At 37.2% G+C, this 18,862-nt stretch overlaps 1 long non-coding RNA gene across 2 annotated transcripts in view; it reads right to left on the bottom strand.

Annotated features, from left to right (window-relative positions):
- LOC139964496 (uncharacterized) overlaps nt 1–15,232 on the bottom strand; it is a 49,483-nt gene extending 34,251 nt beyond the window's left edge. The window contains exon 1 of one of the 2 annotated variants that reach the window (XR_011791992.1): nt 14,825–15,232. This is a non-coding gene — a long non-coding RNA (uncharacterized lncRNA). Of the gene's footprint in view, nt 1–6,936; nt 7,094–14,824 lie in introns of those variants that run through there. The other variant, XR_011791993.1, reaches the window with a different exon arrangement.
- Between the last annotated feature and the right edge of the window lie 3,630 nt (nt 15,233–18,862).

Below are 18,862 nucleotides of genomic sequence, written 5' to 3'. Positions count from 1 at the left end.
CAATGCTCGTTTTTCACCCATGCTGTAGATGCATGAAGTTGTGAACTATTCGGTACAGAATAATGAAATCATTCCTTTCGCTATCAAAAAAAAAGTATATACATCCACATTAAGGCAGTTCAAGTAGTAAAACAGCAATAACCTTTGGCTTGTATTACCTTCATATATGCAAATTCAATTAAGGTGTATGTAGGTATATACATCTGTATGTAGGAGTCATATGTCCATATGTTAGGTTATGACTAAATGCATAACATTAACCTTACTAATTATCAGGCACAGGAAGCTTCATCGATGTTACACATGTTTTGTGTCTCTAACAACAAACTAGAAAGTATCTGTTTACAAACTAGAATACAGTTTATGCCCAACCCTGCGCGTAGGGAAACGTAAAGAAAAACTGAAGCCGTTCAGATGCTTGGTAACGATGGACAGTCGAAGACGTAAACAATAATGTAGTGTGCATAGACAATTGAACACATTCGTGCGTGTAACGAAACCATTGCGTCTACGGCATGATAAACTGTTCATTAAGAAAGTATCATGTCGACATATATGTTATTTGTACCGTTTGTGAAATATGACGTCATACGACAAGGCTATGACTTCAACCTTTAATAAGATCATGTGATCACTTGTAAACAGCAAACTCAGGAGATCGTTCAGCACCCTCTAACCGGATCATGTGTAGATTATGTATTCTCTTTCAAAGGTACTCGTGATTTTGACGCTTGATTTGACTTCGACATGATTATATGGTTACAGTCTCGATGTAAGTGGATTGTGGGTTGAGAGTGGATCCAGTTGAGAAATGTCAAATCGATCATGCTTGGTAATTGGTGTTTCAGCCTACCTGACAAGATAATGTAACTTTTAGTCCTTTCTAAACTTAGTTTCCAGTGAGAAAGAAAGGATCGGTTCAGAAAAAGTGAAGGAATGCTGTTTATGAATCAGTTTGATGATAATAACCCTATGTAGGTGTGGTAAACGGGGGGAAAGAGTGCAATCCAGGGGGGTGGGGTACTACTCGGGTTCAGGAGGCCAGGGGAAATATAGATAAAGAAGAATGTATCTCCATTTACAAAATGAACTTAAGAAATAACTGAGGCTTCAAAAAGGGGATCCGGTGACATTTGTCCTCGACCCCGACCTGGCTAATGATTCTACTGCCCCTATATAAACTATACAAATATAGTTACCTATTACTCACGAGTCCCTCAGTTGAAGTTGGAAGAGGTGTGCAGACTTATATACCAGCACTCCCCTGTGATACTGTATTTACACTCCGTGTTTCCATAGGCCTCAGAAAAGTATATAAATATTCCAAACAAAATTTACAGAAACGCCAGACATCTTGTTTACACAAAGGTGCACCGTAAAGTTAAAACATGAATATGAAATGAACATTGGAAGAATATATAACAACATGGTATCGACATGAGCTGTTCATGGATGCAGTGCAGAATATTAGTATGACCGTGTACGATCAGTATATGAGAACCTGCATATCGAGTTGTATATTGAGCCAGGTTGTAAATTTGTGTCTCTCTGAAGCGGACATGCAATATTCACTCATAAACTTGTTTGTAACAATCACTTGTTTGTTCCTTTTAATCACCGTTTAATATATGATTAAACATGAATAGAAAAAAGTGTGTCCCACAAAGTTAATGTAATAATGTGTTTTTGCGTTGTACAGTTTGTATATAGGGCTCATTGAATAATTCCCTGGGGAAACATTGATGGTAAGTGAGATATTATGTTTCAATGATGGAACTTTCACGACCCAGTAAGATTCAAGGAGGGGAATATGGGGGGGGGGCACAAAATGCCACACAAATGTATATAGCTGTAACATGCAATTAATAGCTAGATTCAGCTAGAAAGTTGCACATAAACTGACACTATTTATATAGAGTTTGCTCATAGCAAATACACGAATCTTCAAATAGGACAGCGAGAAATTCCCATCATTTAGTGAATGTGTTTTCTCTATGGGAGTATTATGCATTGTGTATAGAAGCTGGTGGAGTTTCTCAATTACAAACGTGTGATAGCAACGTTAATCATATATGCTGAATCGATGCATTCAGATTCTTTGATTTAGATACGAAATACTTTTCTCTCGATCGATGTGAAATTTCTTCAACGCCCTTTTGCGCGAACCAAGAGAAGGGACTATAGACATCTGTTCACTCTTGTGCTTAATAAGTCAAGTGACATTAATTTGAAATCTAATTTCTTCTATGAGAGCACGAATTAGTGAAATATTTCATAATATGAACTATGTAGCCGGATTGTATATATATAAGCGTACAACAATACCTCAAATTACAAGAACACGTATGATCGCTTCGCACTCTAGCCAACTCTGTTACAGATTATGTACTGGTTTGTAGTTTATTGTTGCATGTTATTGGTCAAACCGATGTCCTGACCTAAGTGTTTCAGTATTTGTCAATGACACGGTACTAACGGGAGCACAATTGCCATTAAGAAGCAATTCTGGTGTCTATTTAACACAACCATATCCGCTGTAGTTGGAAACGTACAAATAAGAGCACTCAGGGATAATTAAAGATTCACTCACATAGTCTTATACACTGCTATACACTTAACAAAGCTGGTCAGTCGAATCGTTACACTAAACACTAAAGCTTAGTTGAGTTGGTGCAGGAAGAATTAAACAGGCTTTATAGCATCTAAAGCTTAATATGCATCAGTTCATATATACATGCTGGCTATTCTGTCTTTACGTCACAGCTTACTGTTATTCTGTTGTAAACAGCGTATAATATGCCGTTCAAATTATGACGTCACACGAACAGACGGCCGTGGTCCTTGGCAATCACAAATACGGAGTACAACCTGGTTCTAATATAAACTAACTGTACATCTCAGTTGAGGTCATTTATCCAGGCCAGAACGTATAAACATAGTTCAATCTCTTTTCGCCCATCCCGCCCCCATCCCCCAGGCATCTTCGCGCCCCCTCCATCTCGTCTAAAATCATTCTTTGTACGTATTTTGTAGCTATATTAATATATGCTTATGCGATACTAAGATCTCATAGCAATTCCATTCATTATTTATAGCAGAGGCGTTTCAACATTGGCTTAATAAGTGACTTCCGTGCAATAACATAAACTCATTCCTTGATGTTAACGTTTCCGCATCTTTCTTAACCATGAGAGAAAATAGGTTTGATTGCGCAAGGCAGAACGTAACGTTATATGACGCAGCAGTAGGTGAACTACAATGTTTACAGGAAATTTGAACATTACTTATGACACCCTGGTTTTGAGGCATTAACTATTGTTAATTTCTGAAGTGATTTACTCATAGCGAGCATTAGGACAGTTCATACTTTCATGTATTACTCAGTCACTATATACTAACCCATTGGGTCTCTTGTCTTTGTTGTATAGAGAAGTACTTTTACTTGTGTCGTAGCAATGTGTCTTAGAAACTGCGCATTCAAGCACATTAGTCGAGAAGAAGGCCAGACTGTTTCACATATATCACTGTTTACTTGATAAGGAAGCATTTGCGCCCTTAGGTTACATTCTGGTAGTTGTCGTACATATGTTCATATGTAGTAGAATAAAGAGGCTTATGACTTTTAAATAGCAGTGATAGTGTGGTAACCTATATTTATCATAAAAACATATGGTTAAAGTTCTTGTACATATTTCTAATGGCTGTTCTCTGCTAAAATTGTTCGAAGTTTTGTCATTCCTTAAAGGGGTACATTGTCTTCTTCAAATTACAGAAAGACGATTGCACTCTATATAGAAAATTCACTGGAAAATGAAAGTTAAAGTAAATATTTGGCATTTTCACAAATACTTAAATGAAGATAATATCGGGGCGAAAGTTTGCGAACAAGCGAAAAACCAGATCGTTGCATAATTGTTATCATCATCTAGAAATATTCATTCTTCAATTTAACTCGTATAAAACTACTATTTCATAAGTTACTTGCGAGGCGTAAAAGTCATTCGTCATTTGTGTTGCTGTCTTTATTTCTCACTCTTAAGCACACTGTGTCATTCTTCAAAGTATAGTACTACCTTGCGCTATGTGTAATACATGCTTACGCGCAATACATTTACAAACTGAAGTTGATGTACCTATAGGTATATAGTACAGAGTGATGTATACCATATACACATGCAACTTTGACGAAGGTTGTCATAAAGACATCAATTTAAAGGTACAGTAGGTGACAAATCTAATATCGTATGGAAAGTTAGCTAATTACAGAATATATATGACGAAGTTCATATGAAATATGACCTTGATTTTACTGTACATACATTACTAAAGTCCTTACACTTATCTTACATGACTTCATGATCTCCATTTTGTGATTTTTAATAGCAGGTATAGATGTAAACCGCACACTACTTAAAACACACATGTGTGTATTTATTATTCACGCTTCCATTGGCTCCCTGTTGCTAATGGTGTGTTGTTGTTTGTTTTTCATTTTTTTTTTGCTAACAGTCATCCGTCATATAGATTTATAATTTTCCTAGAGATATACATAAACATTAATTTGCAATAAGTCTTATCGGAAATGTTAATGTTACATATAATGCACAGTACAGAGATCCTTATCAGAAATTCGCATATATTAATGCGAGATTAGCTACAGTATTTGCATTCAAGGGTATGTAGTGTGCGTAAAGCAAGAATGAACACCAATTTTAAGAGCCCTAAAGTATATTTGCATAACAACGATTTAATAGCGGAAGTAACAGGGCTATTTCAGTGCGAACTTTTCTTTGGTACTTACTTTATTTTATTTGAAATATCCTTACATGCTCCAAAGTGTCCTTAAAGTTTGTAGCGCGCAGTAGCTGATATATGTAACATTTCTAATGGCAACACAGTAGTCTTTATCACGTGATCTTCACAGACTACAGACCAGTGTCATTATACCTACATCGTCTGGTTCATTTCAATTTCACTTTCAACTAATTTTTCCAGTATAAATATAAACAGATTTATACAAATGAGCAATAAAATACAATTTTAAAGCAATATACACAAAATATAAGTTCATGTAAAATATAGGATATAAACTGCAACAATTCATTTAATTTTTTCGATATAATTGAGAAGTGTAGCTCTATTTTAATAAAAGAAATTCTTAAACACTGTATTTTACTGTGGCAAAATATTTGGATTTCTGTTTGATTGCACGTTAAGACTCCTTATAGGAAGCATGCAAGGGGTGATTTTATTCATCATAAAGTGGCCATTGTTATAAATTCAGCTCTAGCATAAGCTGCAGTCACTCTCGTTGCAACGTGTTTATTGTCTGTGATTGGCTTAAGTTGATTTGCAGACTCGTGCAGACTCATGCAGACTACGATGGTGTATATTATAAAGTTTGCTTGATTGCAGACTTATATCGTTAGTGTCAATGGCTTTTGAAACAAATTTAAACATGCAAGATTATGTACTCGAGGATTATGTACTTGAATTGCTTTATTAACTTGGATGTATAACAACCACCCCCCCCCCCCAAAAAAAATATTCAGTTCTCGTAATGTCTCATTTCATTTGCTGTAAAGATTCAGACAGCCACTTGGAGGTGAACTGTGTTGACGGGCATCGTGTTCAGATGCGCAATTAATTTAATGTGACCATTGGCAACTGGCAGGATAGACTTTTGACTGACCTGGTCTGTGTGCACGTTGTCAATTGTATTTCACTGGTTATGTCAATTAGGGAATCGATAAAGAGGGAAGCCATTGACCTAGAGATAAATCCGTCACTCAATCCAAACGCCAACCCCTCTCCTACCCCTCTCCAAAAAGATCCCCTAAATTCTATTCTTAGATAGAAACAAAATCAGCTCGAATTATAACACCCACTCCACTCCTACACACACAAACACGCGCACAAACGCACATCCTTACTTTCACTTTCTCATAACGTTTTAAATGTTGCAACTGGAAATTCATTTACGACAAAAATAACTAAACAACTAAATAACTAAATAGGTAAATAAACTTGAGACAAGAAAAGAAAAACATCTTTTACCCTGAACGTCATGATTTAGCATGAGAATCGACGATTGTCCAACTAGGGCTCTATATTGTTATGAGATTTTAGTATCGAACAAATTCATCAAAGCCCAAACCTTAATAGTAGTTCGCATGTTGCAGTTATGGAGGCATTTAGTGTGAATTCATTTAGAAGTAGGTTTCTGCTCTTGGTCAACATGTTAACTAACCTACCGTACCGTGTATAACTCAAAACAAGGTTGCCACTGGAGTCACATTAAGACACTTCTGTAGATTATTTTACGACCCTCGAGTTACTAGTAGCAGGACAAACTGTACAGCATGATTAACCTCCAAAACGTTCGTTTCTCTTAAATACCAAATCACTGACCGCAATCCTAATCCTGCAATGTATCTTACACATAAATCTTTGCACATGTGGAGTCGAGGACTAGAAGTTTGATTAAGTTTCAATTTCAGCTCATTGGACCTTTGAACAGTTACCTCGTGAATGAATCTAATTGAACATGAACATGACTGTATAGACCATACTTATGTAATGCTAGAAATGAAACGCAAAGAGCTGCATGCTCCACACGTTTAAGACCGCGTATGTATCCTACCGTTGACTTGTATAGAGCTTAGGCTGGTATACCTACAGTATTCTATGATAAGAGATTTTCTTGAAGGAACAACAGAGAAATATATCTGTAACAGCAAACCTATATAGAGGATAGTGTACTTGAGGCATATACCATAGGCCTATACCATGTACCACACTGCACGGATATGTAACTATAAGTTATAAAGAAATGAGTAAGAATACAGGCCTAGTCTATAGGCATATATAATTTGAAACAAAATGTGTACAAATGCTGTACAGCCTAGACATCGTATATAAAATAACAAAATGTACCTGTACACTGTGTCATCATCACAACGGTTTTTTCGTGCGTTGAAGACAATAACTGGAAAGCTTTTCCTTGTACAAAATAATTGACGTACTGTAGTCTACAACATCAATGTATATAAGTGTGTAACAGTATGACCTATTACCCGAATAGGGATATAATTAGAGCTGTCTATGTGAATATATAAACAGATAAATAGGATGTGCAGGAAATGAAAGACGTTACCTTATCACTTATATTTCCTTAGAATGACAAGTATACTTGTGTATCTATAAGAGTTATCAATGTCAACAGCGGTGACACGATTCCTGGGAACAATGCTCCATTGTTCGTAAGTGTGAGGTACTAGTTTATAATTCAAAGTGTAGTTTGGCACTTTCTGTTGGCTTAGCAGAATTATTATTTTGTAATAATTGGCACTCGTTTGCAAGTGCATCGATAATGCATTCTGTTCTCATTTACAACCTCCTATTGAAAATTCTGGGCAAGTCTTATACAACATAAGCGGAGTAATATGACTTAACGTCGTTTGGATATAAGACGATTTTATGAAGTAACAGGCATTGAATGTGTTCTTTTTTTATAGAACAAGTTGAATTACTTTCGAAGGAAGATCACAGGTGGGACAAAGCTTAAAGAGAATGGTCCTGGGTGGGACCTGCTGTTTCCATGAGAGAGCATTCAAATAGCCGTGAACGATAGCAATTTCAGTGAGTGAGAGTAACAAACTTCACTATATCATTTTAATTAAATTTGGAACTCTAACTTCTTTTGCGATGTTTCTTTCTAGGCAGTATGGACTCGATAAAAACTTGTTTTATCACATACGTCATATTAAGTATGTGTCTTTCTTATAGTTACTACAAGAACCCTATTATGTTGGTTGGAGGTCAAAGGTCATTTGGGGTCAGCAGAGGTACATCAGAGTACTTAATCTTGAGAACTTTACCTTCAAATGGAGGTTATATATGCATGGTAGATCACCGAAATGATAAGTAAAATTGCTGCACTATTTGGTATAGGTGAAAGCTCATTGGAGGTTTGCAGAAGTCAAACCTTACGAACTCTCTAATGGTCCGGTCTAAATGAAGATGTGAAACTTATGCTGATTTTACTTCCCTGTATGTAGTAGAAATCTCCTTGCTGTTTGTCTGCTGAGGTATACATGCAGTACGAACTTCAGCCAGGGTTAGCTTGAAAACTACTCTTGTGCTGCATATGTAATCTATTTACAGGCAAGTAACGGCTGGGAGGGGTTTCCTTCTGGATTTTCCATATGCACTTTCGATTACTTTGTATTCATCACATCACGACAGTCAACAAAACCGAAAATGATACTTAGCCTATATAGTAGCCTACCGCATTAACACATACAATGCATTAAATGACATTGGAATTTGGTAAATTATGAGATTTTGTGCTTAGTTAACTGTTGCAGCAGAAAATCTTGAGGATGTATCAATTTTTCTCTAATGTCGGTAAACTATTAAGTATTCCAGTTTAAATATATAAAATAGTGAAGGAAATCATAATTTACTTAGATTGAACAACCCCCCTCTCTCTCTCCTTAGACAATACTGTATAAGAATTTCATGTTTGGTCAAAAGGACCATACCACATTTCAAATCAGAAAGCCAAAATGCTTAGTGATTCCTTACCCAAATGAATATTTTTGAATTACTGTGATTTCAAATTGACATCGTTTCCATCGTGAAGTTACTTATACACTAAGGTATAAAATGCTTAAGATCCATGGGCATTGACTAATATTTCTGTGAACCATGAATCCCAGTATTAGTCATCAAAGGTTTACCACTGAGATATCCTGTTTACAAGGCTTCCACAGTTTGACCTATGATCTCCACCATTTTTTAATAGGGTTGTTGTACTCACCACAGGTCTTTTTTAATAATTAAATGATTTAAGATCAAACTGGATTTATGTCATGCTCACATGGTCATAAACCAGCTTCTTGTATTCAATTTCGGCATTACATGCCCAGATATAAGATCCAGACATGTGTTCCTGCTTGATATACCGTGTTTACAAGGTTTTCACCTCGCATAAATTCCGTTTGTCTACGGCAAGGAATCAACAACCAGGAAACTAATAAAGCCTGGCAAGTAAAGAACGGTTAATTCGGGAATTCCTCATTTGTCTAGGGTTGATCATCAACGAAAACATAGAGTAGCATCGCCTACCTCAGATTTACCCAAAACAGAGACCATAGTTATTTTACATACACTGGTACTATCGTATAGTGTTTAAATTTCCCAACCAGTTGCATTTGAAAGAGAACTTGAAATTAGTAGGAATGAGTTCTCAGCATGTTAGAGTAACTACTTTAGCCAACAATAAGCTGGAATTTTTTTCACGTATTGTGTTTGGTGATAACGTCACCCTAAACAAGCGAAAAAAATATACGCCGTCACACTTTACCTGATTGAAAATTAATCGTTTAATGTTTGTGAATGTAAAACAAATTTCAGTGCTTATAGATTGTTTGGCTGCTGTTTTGTTGAGGGTTGTTATGCTAGTATAACTGACGTGATGAAGCAATGTTAATTACATAACGAAGGCAATGCTATTCCAATACGATCCAAACGTGTTACGTTACTAATTACAACGATGCCTCTCCTAACCCAACTAATCATGAACATGTAAGAGGCGGGAGATGAACGTATCATAGATGACCTCAGCCAAATTACCGTGACGTCATATTTAAGTATGAGCGATACTCTACCGGATAGTGTCTTCCCTGACAGGATACTGTCAGTCCAATTCCCAGAAAAATCAAGTTTGTTGCGAACATAGGGCAACCTTTTGAATCCGAATCTTACTAAAATACCCGCTTGTATATTTCTGTTATTTATTTACCCGTACTAAACATAGTTGTTCTGGGAGGGGCATATATAAAGGTTTCGCAGAATGGGTGCATACAGTGACGAAAAGCCTATGCTTGTATTTTTTCTTTCCTTCAATGGATTCAGCACATGAACGTACAAGAATAATTGAAGGACTCATAAACGGACATATGTGTGTATGATCTCGTAATCACACTTACACTAGACGGTTTATTGACAGAGTTTCGATAAGCCTGTTGTTCTCAGTCCCGCCATCCTGTAATAGCCTAATAGATACTGAAGGCTATACTTCTACGTTAAGCCTTTCTACAGTCGAGTAATTAGTGTAATGTCCAAGAGCAATTTGTTTAAAAGCTGCAAAGAGCACCGAATTAGTTTTATTAACTGAGCATAAAACAATGTTATATTATACAGATATGTATTTGGTAATATTTATAAGAGGACGGGGATATGTTTGAAGGCGGAGAGGAGGGAGACTTGGAAAGAAAATCCAGAGTCGAAAATATCCTTGAAAGTGGACTTAATAACCGAATTCTAAATATATAGTGAACAGGTATCTATATCATTGCAAATAACTGAGAAGTTAGGAGAGAGGGAAGGGGATCTCCCTTCAAGGCTTCAACCCATAGCAAAGTGTTTATAAAGCCACAATAATAAGTACTATATATGATTCCTTGCGTTTAAAATCCTGTCAGAAAGTGATTTATCAAACCGTGAACAATGTCTACGCCTAACACTGTATAATTGCATGATTTGCAGGTTTGGTAACGGTATATTGATTGAGAATATTTCACTATAACTAACAGCTCGGTATGAAACGGGTTACCGAGCCCTCTTTGTACCTAAGCTAATTCAATTCCCTCACGAAGCTTATAATAGTTAGTTGTCACGGTGGTCTATTGTCAAAATGTTTCAATGTTACGGTTAGAGGTCATAAATCATTGAAGTTTATCAACATTGCGTACAAATTCAAAAATACTTTCTTATAAATTCTACCCATTAATTCCAAAATATTCTCAGATATAGATAAAGATGTGTGTATTTTATCTCAGACCTTTTAGAAGTCTCAGTGATGGACATGATGTGTGCCGTCACATTGGTTGTAATATGATATATGCTGTATGATGTATCTTGTGTGACGTTAAAGTGTAATACGCGGTAACAAGATACAGTTTAAACATTGTGACTCAATGCATGGACAACCCACTTTTCACTCCAGCCGACCGATTGAAAGCAGAATGTGATATCGAACATATTTATTAAACTTTCATCAGATACACATATAATGATACTAACATGAATAAGGAAGTTTTTGCAAGGCAAAGCACGATACACTCCGGTAATCTGTTGAACTATCAGGATACTATTACACAGTAGCTGATATATATATATATATATATATATATATATATATATATATATATATATATATATATATATATATATATATATATATATATATATATAATATATATAATAATAATATGTAATAATATGTGTGATGTCTTGCACTGGACACAACAAGGATGAGGTCGTTACATTGTAGAATGGTCCATTGCACTGTTGAACTATCAGGATACAGACGGTACTGTGTTGTACCGTGCCGTGAATATGAAGGACTGTACATTGTCTTCTACTGAATCTAACCAGGGAGTTCCATAACAACTCCCTGATCTAACAATGGTGAGGTCGTGGGACAAACAGAAGGGTTCACCTGGTCTAAATCTAATGCCCATAGACTCAATAATACAGCCTGTTCTGGTAATCTCCCTGCAGGATAAAGAGTATGATCTTTGAATGGCAGCAAGCAGCTTTTTAAAGGGGTACAACTGGAGCCAAAATCACGAAAAATACACCATGATTGTACGCGCCGATTCATAGCGTGTTCAAGTGGAATAGCTTATCTTGGTACAGACTACGCCGGTATATCAGTGCTTCGGTAGAATCCGAAAGTAATAAATGCTTAAACTCATCAGTATCTGAAGTCAATAGACTCCTTTAAACATTGTTAAATTGGGGGTAATGCATTGATTATCAGCAACGAACTAATATTTATAAGGTATACCCGGATGGTGAAAACTGCGTGATGATCCTTTGTTTTCTTTATAGGTTCTTCCAGGGTGTGCCTATTGCAGTACTACTTTTGTGTGAATTCGGTACACAATTTTACCTAACCTATACCGAGCTAACCCCCCCCCCCCCCTTCAAAATAATAGATCAATATTAATGAGGAACCATGTTAATTTACTCCATTTGATGCTCAGCAATTCGTCGCACAGACACCTGTATAGTATAGTATTATAATTACACTTAATAAGGAAATTGGGTAATTAAAATACTTCCGGTTTTACTGTACACATTCTTAACTGTACTTCACTATTCGATATATATATATATATATATATATATATATATATTTGTTTATGGCATCGATAACCTGTAATGAATTACATTGTAATGGGAAATATCTTCTTCCGTTTGAGAGATACTTGCTATTGTATTATTCTTAGCCACAAAGTAAACACAGTACACACTACACTAGATAATGTACAAGTGATTCGGATCTACGAGGGAGATGTACCTCCCTTGTCCATTTTCAATCCCTCACCAAATAAATGAAAACAAATTAAAGTAGTTTTTGGCACAACTTTCCATGTAGACATATCACTAAATATCTACATTATATATCGTATAAAGATGCCTCGGATCGCACCATTTCACTCCTAAAATATCATTCTCCCTCTATATTAAACATTGCATATGAAGGACTAATTGACGAACCATGAAATGAATTAAACTTCAAATTTTCCATTTTCCCCCTTGGTTTTCCCCCCTTAGTCGTCAGTATTCTTTTAATCTCTTCTGTCCATTTCACTTTAACTATGCTCTCATGTGGTTTGGCGTCTGACTGCTATTTGACCCTGCATATTATGTGGTCGGTTTATACGTTGACCGCCTAACCCGAAAATGTCATAATACAATATAAACACACACACACAAACGCATACATCTACGTAGAGAGAAATTGCTATCCCTGTTCATATATATGGCCGAGTCATATCCTGTTTTCATTAATACACTAACGTTCAAATAGTTTTTATTTTCTTTACAGAGCAGGAAAGGGAAATAGTGAGGGGTGGGGGTAGACGGAAAGAAGACTGTTGAACATCTAAGTGCGCAGTGGGCAGTCTAGAAGAAGTAAGCTTGTCCAACGTTGACATCAAGGAGCCCCCTAGTGTTCGCAGAGTCCCGGAGGTTGAAGAGTTCCCGGTTAATTAATATGTCCATACGGTCATGCTACTACTGTACCACCACGACTTCACTAAAGAGCAAACATTAAACTATATATCACCGAAGACATACCCATTTGATATCTCCCATTTTAAGCCGAAAGGGCATATGGTGGGGGGTGCAGGGGGAGGGTATATTATATATATTAAAAAATATCTCTGTAAGATAGTGACATGGTAATTGGGTTTGTTGCTCCACCACTATATCGTCCACATGTGGAAAATATCATTGCAATGAGTTTGTATACGTTCCGTATATTCATACAAATATGATGTGACATAATCACAAGATCAAGGAGTGATGACCTTTATCATATCTACTCTTCCCCACCCCCTCCATGGGCCCCTACGAAGGACCTACTGTAGTTTGACCCCATCATCGATCGTCGAATCTCTATAGTCGTCACCGAATCAACCACAGGTCCTGCATGCACCTGTACCTGTCGAGTTCTCACAAGTGTCAACTACCATGACATAAAAAAGTTACGTTGCTGTTATGGCCAACTTCGACAGATATCGTAAACTGTACAAATAAAGACTGATTTCTTGCATACCCCAGCATCGTTGACTTCTTAACAAATCAAAGGAAACACACCACAAGTAATTACATACTACAGTACACAGATTGGTACGTAGCATATATATATATATATATATATATATATATATATATATATATAATTTTATATACTCATAAACCACACAGCCACCCCTGCACGAAGCGGGGCTCACTATATATAATAGTGTGTACGTTTGTGAACCGTTATCCATGTGGCAGCTCGCTCATCTGGTACATAGCAAATTCTTTAACAGTTGATAAGTTGCCCTTGATCGAAAGTGAGTTGCCATTACCTGCCTTCATTGTCAACGTATGACGTTCATAACACGTAGTTGGCTGAGCCCTATGATGTATTACTTTGCAAATAGGCAGCTATTCATCTCGCTATGCTGTATGCCCGTTTACACCTCACATGAAGTTTATGACAGATACTTGTCTTTATCGGGCAACCGTTGCTGAAGCAAGTTGGCAGCAGGAACGTAAAAGGAATTGCGTGTGGCTAATAAAGACCCCCCCCCCTCACCCCCTCTCACCTTCTCCGAGCACCCATTGGCCCCTGACTTGAAAAATATCCATATTTGTCGGTTAAGTTAAGGTGATTTACTGGCATATTGCTGTCAGTGGATCGAAGCTATCAGCAATGAGCGTATACTGACGGTCACAAGAACGTGCCCCCCCCCACCCTCCCTTCCACCCTCCTCACCCTTTCCATGGATTCGACCGAACGACGTGGAGATGTCACTGCTCCTTCGCCTACTGTAACAAAACTCCTCTAACTGAAGAAAAACGAAAGTCGCAGTCACGCCATACAGAAATTACCACGTTTCTGTGTTATTGCGTACGTGGTATGATGTTGACACTATTCATTATTTTCAATTAGTACCTGTATGTTACCCACGAAAGGTTTGTTCAAGGAGAAACATTTCCTTGGACAATCAGTTTCAACTGAACGGAATACAAATTAATCAACAATTAAAGCCGTTGTGGTGACGCAATAAAGATCTACCCTGAATTATAAGAGTGTTATGATTTCAATGTTATAGACTGGTCTGTTGCTGTTTGCATTCTCATTCCTCACACATAAACAGTAAATCACGCTGACGAGTAAGTTAAGCAAATATTTCCTTAATAATCAAAGATTTTAACTTTTATTATAAAAAAAATAGGCATAGATTCTTACCTTTGTATGTATTCCCATAGATCCAGCCACGTGAATATATATATATAATCCCTTGTACATTTGCTGTTCTTTAATGTACACTGCTGAAGTCAACCCGACAGAGTGTTCATCACCATACCAAGGTAAATATCGCTAAAGTGTGACGTAAGTAAAAAAATATATTCACAAACCTGCACAATATCATAAAATCCTGTAACTGGATATAGTCAGTTCTATAAAGTGTTTACGAACTGTACTTACTAAGCTACTGGTATGTGCGTCCAACATACAATTCAGTCCAGTGTGCGCACTTTGCACCGAGCTATATACGGTTAAGTTGGTAACAGTCCGGGCTCTATTGTTGCGGGTTTGAAATAAGAATGCCCTGGTACGGTACAGTTTTATCTTTCCACGCATCACTGGTTGGCTTCACACACTGCAGGAAGCTAACCCATCGACCAATTAACTGATACGGTGAATGATTTCCGGCCTTATATATGTATAAAGTAGCTAATAGGGAGGTATAAAATTTTAGTCAATGCCGGGTGAAATATCGAAAAATGAATAGTTCTTTATACGTATGATACCTTGGGGGGGGGGGGGGTTAAATGGAAGAACTTGTGTGTAAACTGAATAAGAAATATTTCGACTTGTACCTGTTGGCCGTGATTTGGTGAATGAATGATATTACAACGTCAAGTGTAATAATTCAGTAAAGTATTCACAGGAATATAATAACAAGCAAGAAAACTGGGAGGGAGGAAATGGTGGGGGGGGGGGGTATCAGAGGGAAACGCAGCACAGGATAGGCCTACACGAAATCGGATCACTTGCATACCGTTTCGATATCACACGGCGTATATGCACACTGTAAACACTCTTCGAGTGTACTAAATATGCGTACGTTAGTGACATCAGTAATAGAGGACGCACTGTACTTTTAGGATTTGCAATCTCGTTCGTGGTTGCGATCTTATTTCTGGTGCATGGGTGTCTTTGTAAATTCAGGAGTAATAATATTCACAGGGAAATGCTACAATAACACGAAAATGACAAATCATAAAAGGATTAAAGGTTATGTTGTGATATAGAATGTGTCAATTTAGCCATGTGCTGGGAAATAGCTAATGAAGGAGATTTTCTTCAGGCCTAGGGTGAAAGAAATCCAAAGCCATTCTTACTATTAAGCAACATATGGATTTTATTCCAATGGCTGCTATTTAACTCACACACAAATTGCACTTTTTGTTTTGATGTATCATTTAGTTACCAAATATACAAATTACTACAATTTAATATGCATATGTTAATGGTTGTTTTTTTTTTTTGGGGGGGGGGGGGGAATGATATTACAAATATGTTGTATTAAGAGAAAATTACTGGTATAACAGTACTTTATAATGAGTTGCTTATTCCTGTAGGTCTATAAACTAGAATAGAAGTGTGTGGGAAATTGTCAACGGATATTCGACTGGATGGAAATCGTTGTACCTCCCTGAATTGAAAGGAAACAAGAAACAAAGGTTCCACTACGCGAACGTGGTGAATTGTGTGAATATCAAGATCCATTCAGAATTTGATTTAGCGTGTCACACTTGGTGGGAAGAAAAATATAGTCAGTTCTAAACTATTCCACACTGTTAGTGAAATTTGGGTTTTTAATATAGGCCTATTCACGAAATTTGTTTGAAGGGGACTAATGCATTCTATAGACAAACCTGTAAAGTGGACTGGATTTCTTGATACCACCTTGTCATGTGAGCGATGTTCTTTTTATTATTCAAGGTCCCGTTGGATTCCGATCGATCTAAGTTCGATTCCACTTTCTCTGAATGTCAACTTGGAAGCAAGTTTCACGCAATAATATAGGTAATCAGTAATTAAACTGATGACCGAATACGTGTTCAATGCCATCCAAGTTCCAGGGCATGAAAGAGGGACATATATACGATTACCGTATCCTATATTAGGGAAACGTTTTTCCAATTGCTGTTAGGATAATGTTTACTGTGTTTGAAAATACAAGTTTAGATCTTCGTGTTAAGCAAATGATAACACTTTGTATTTCCAATAGTTGCCAATAAAAAATGTGGTTACAACATCCCTTACAACAATGTCCGAGAGTATTGCTCCTTAGTGTTTGTTTATGGTGTTGGAACCTATGAAATTCGGTTGTACGTTACCATTAGCCGTTTTTCCTGTACGTCGTCGAAATTGGTCACTTTCACTGATGCTGGCGGCAAGCAAGATCTTGGCGATTTACATTTGCTTATCCCGAGAGTAACTGGTCGAAATTTCCACCCAGTTGTTTTCAATAGTTTAAATACATGTCGTACATCTGCCATTGAACGAGTTCATTTCCTGCCAACTGGTGGCGCTAACAATGTATATCAAATGTTACAAACACATTGGTGTGCATTTTTATTCCCCGACTGCCGACTATGCAGGTTATAAAGCAATAACAGGTTTAAAGGTGACTCTGAAAGGAAGACTCACCACTCTTTAATATCCGTGAATTTCAATGTACAATTAGTATCTATTGGAATGTATACTCTTACAAATTTCAAACAGGTTTTACGCCTTTTGTTAGATGACACTTGACCTTAAAGGAGTCACACACCCCTTCCATTATTATTGGTCTATGCGATAAAGATAAATGACAGGAACAACTTCCCCGATCTTCGAAGAAAATCTTATGTCATTTGTTAGATATCATGGGTTTAATTGTTTTCTTCTTTAAGTTTCTGTGTTGCAATGAATGGCAAGACACCAAAGTAAGATAAGTGCCTCCTTTTAACTTAGTTTTTGAAAAATAATTATATCGAAGTTGTAATTTTGTCATCAACAGTCATAGAATATTGCTAAAACCCTTGCTTTAGTTCGTCATAAATGAGACACGATGTCAGGCCTCCGGAGCTTAACGATGATGGCACAGAATGTTGGGATTACAATACCGCCGACTCGTCAAGGTATACCTTCGGTGTGTGAGAGGATTTTGTTTGGTGAATCTGGGACATGAAGTTAAAAAACTAAAGGGAAGTGATGTTTTCTCCACTATTCTTGTAAATACTTGGCTTTTGTAAGCATATCTTTACCTATAACCTTTTGTTAATCGCGTAATAAGGCAAATATGACAAAGTATAACAAGATAAATAATAACGGAGAAGAATAAAGGAAAACAAATGTAATAACTTCCGATCACCTCCAATCACGAGGGCATGGGCTCGAATTCAAGCTTTACCAAGAGACAAAAATATATGTCATCTGTATATGGTACAAGTTAGCATGCTTTTCAAAGGTATTTTTCTAGAAATTGTATCTTTATAGTGGTGTGATCCCCTGATTAATTTATTCCTCTGTTACCTGACAGTTCACAACCTCCCGACCCCCCCCCCCTCTCCCCCTCTCTCTCACCCTTTCTTACCTCTTCGTTTCATTTACCTTTCTTTTTTTCATATTTCGTCATCGTCCGTTGACCATCATATCCGAGACGTCATTCATTGTGTGACACTAGTTGACTGCCACGTATGTGACTTAAATGTCCAATTCACTAGAAAGATACCTATATCGGATATTAGGGGTTCCTGGCATTGGTGACCTGCGCCTTGAGAGTGTTTTAGAAGTAGTTGCAAGCTGTTTCCGTGATGTCAGTTATTTTCTCCACTGCACAATAATCCAGTTCTCTTAGGGATGTCTCTGTGTTTGAGACTGCCCTTGATATAGTCCTTGAAACGTTCGTAATGACGTGCTATCTTGTTTTGGGCCATGCGTAAGAACTCTATAGAGGTGCTGGCGTATTATGGGGGGGGGGGGGGCTTGGCTAGGCGGAATCCTGTCGTTGTAATGCACAAGATGGAGCGTATAGAGCACTCCTGTTAGAGCTGTCCTACTTCTTGACACTACAGATGAGATGACATTTCTATAGTGCGGGAATCAAAATCGACTTCATGCGTCGACTTTGTCACAACACCTCCTAAACAGACAGTATTTTCGGGGGTACTATTGGAAATGCCATCAAAAAGGCCAAAAGCAAACCCCGTACCGAAACTTTGACGTACA

This window comes from Apostichopus japonicus, chromosome 23, assembly GCF_037975245.1.
Source record: "Apostichopus japonicus isolate 1M-3 chromosome 23, ASM3797524v1, whole genome shotgun sequence".
NCBI lineage: Eukaryota > Metazoa > Echinodermata > Holothuroidea > Aspidochirotida > Stichopodidae > Apostichopus > Apostichopus japonicus.
The sequence above is the reverse complement of the archived record's forward strand: the minus strand, read 5'-3'. Positions and strand labels throughout refer to the sequence as shown.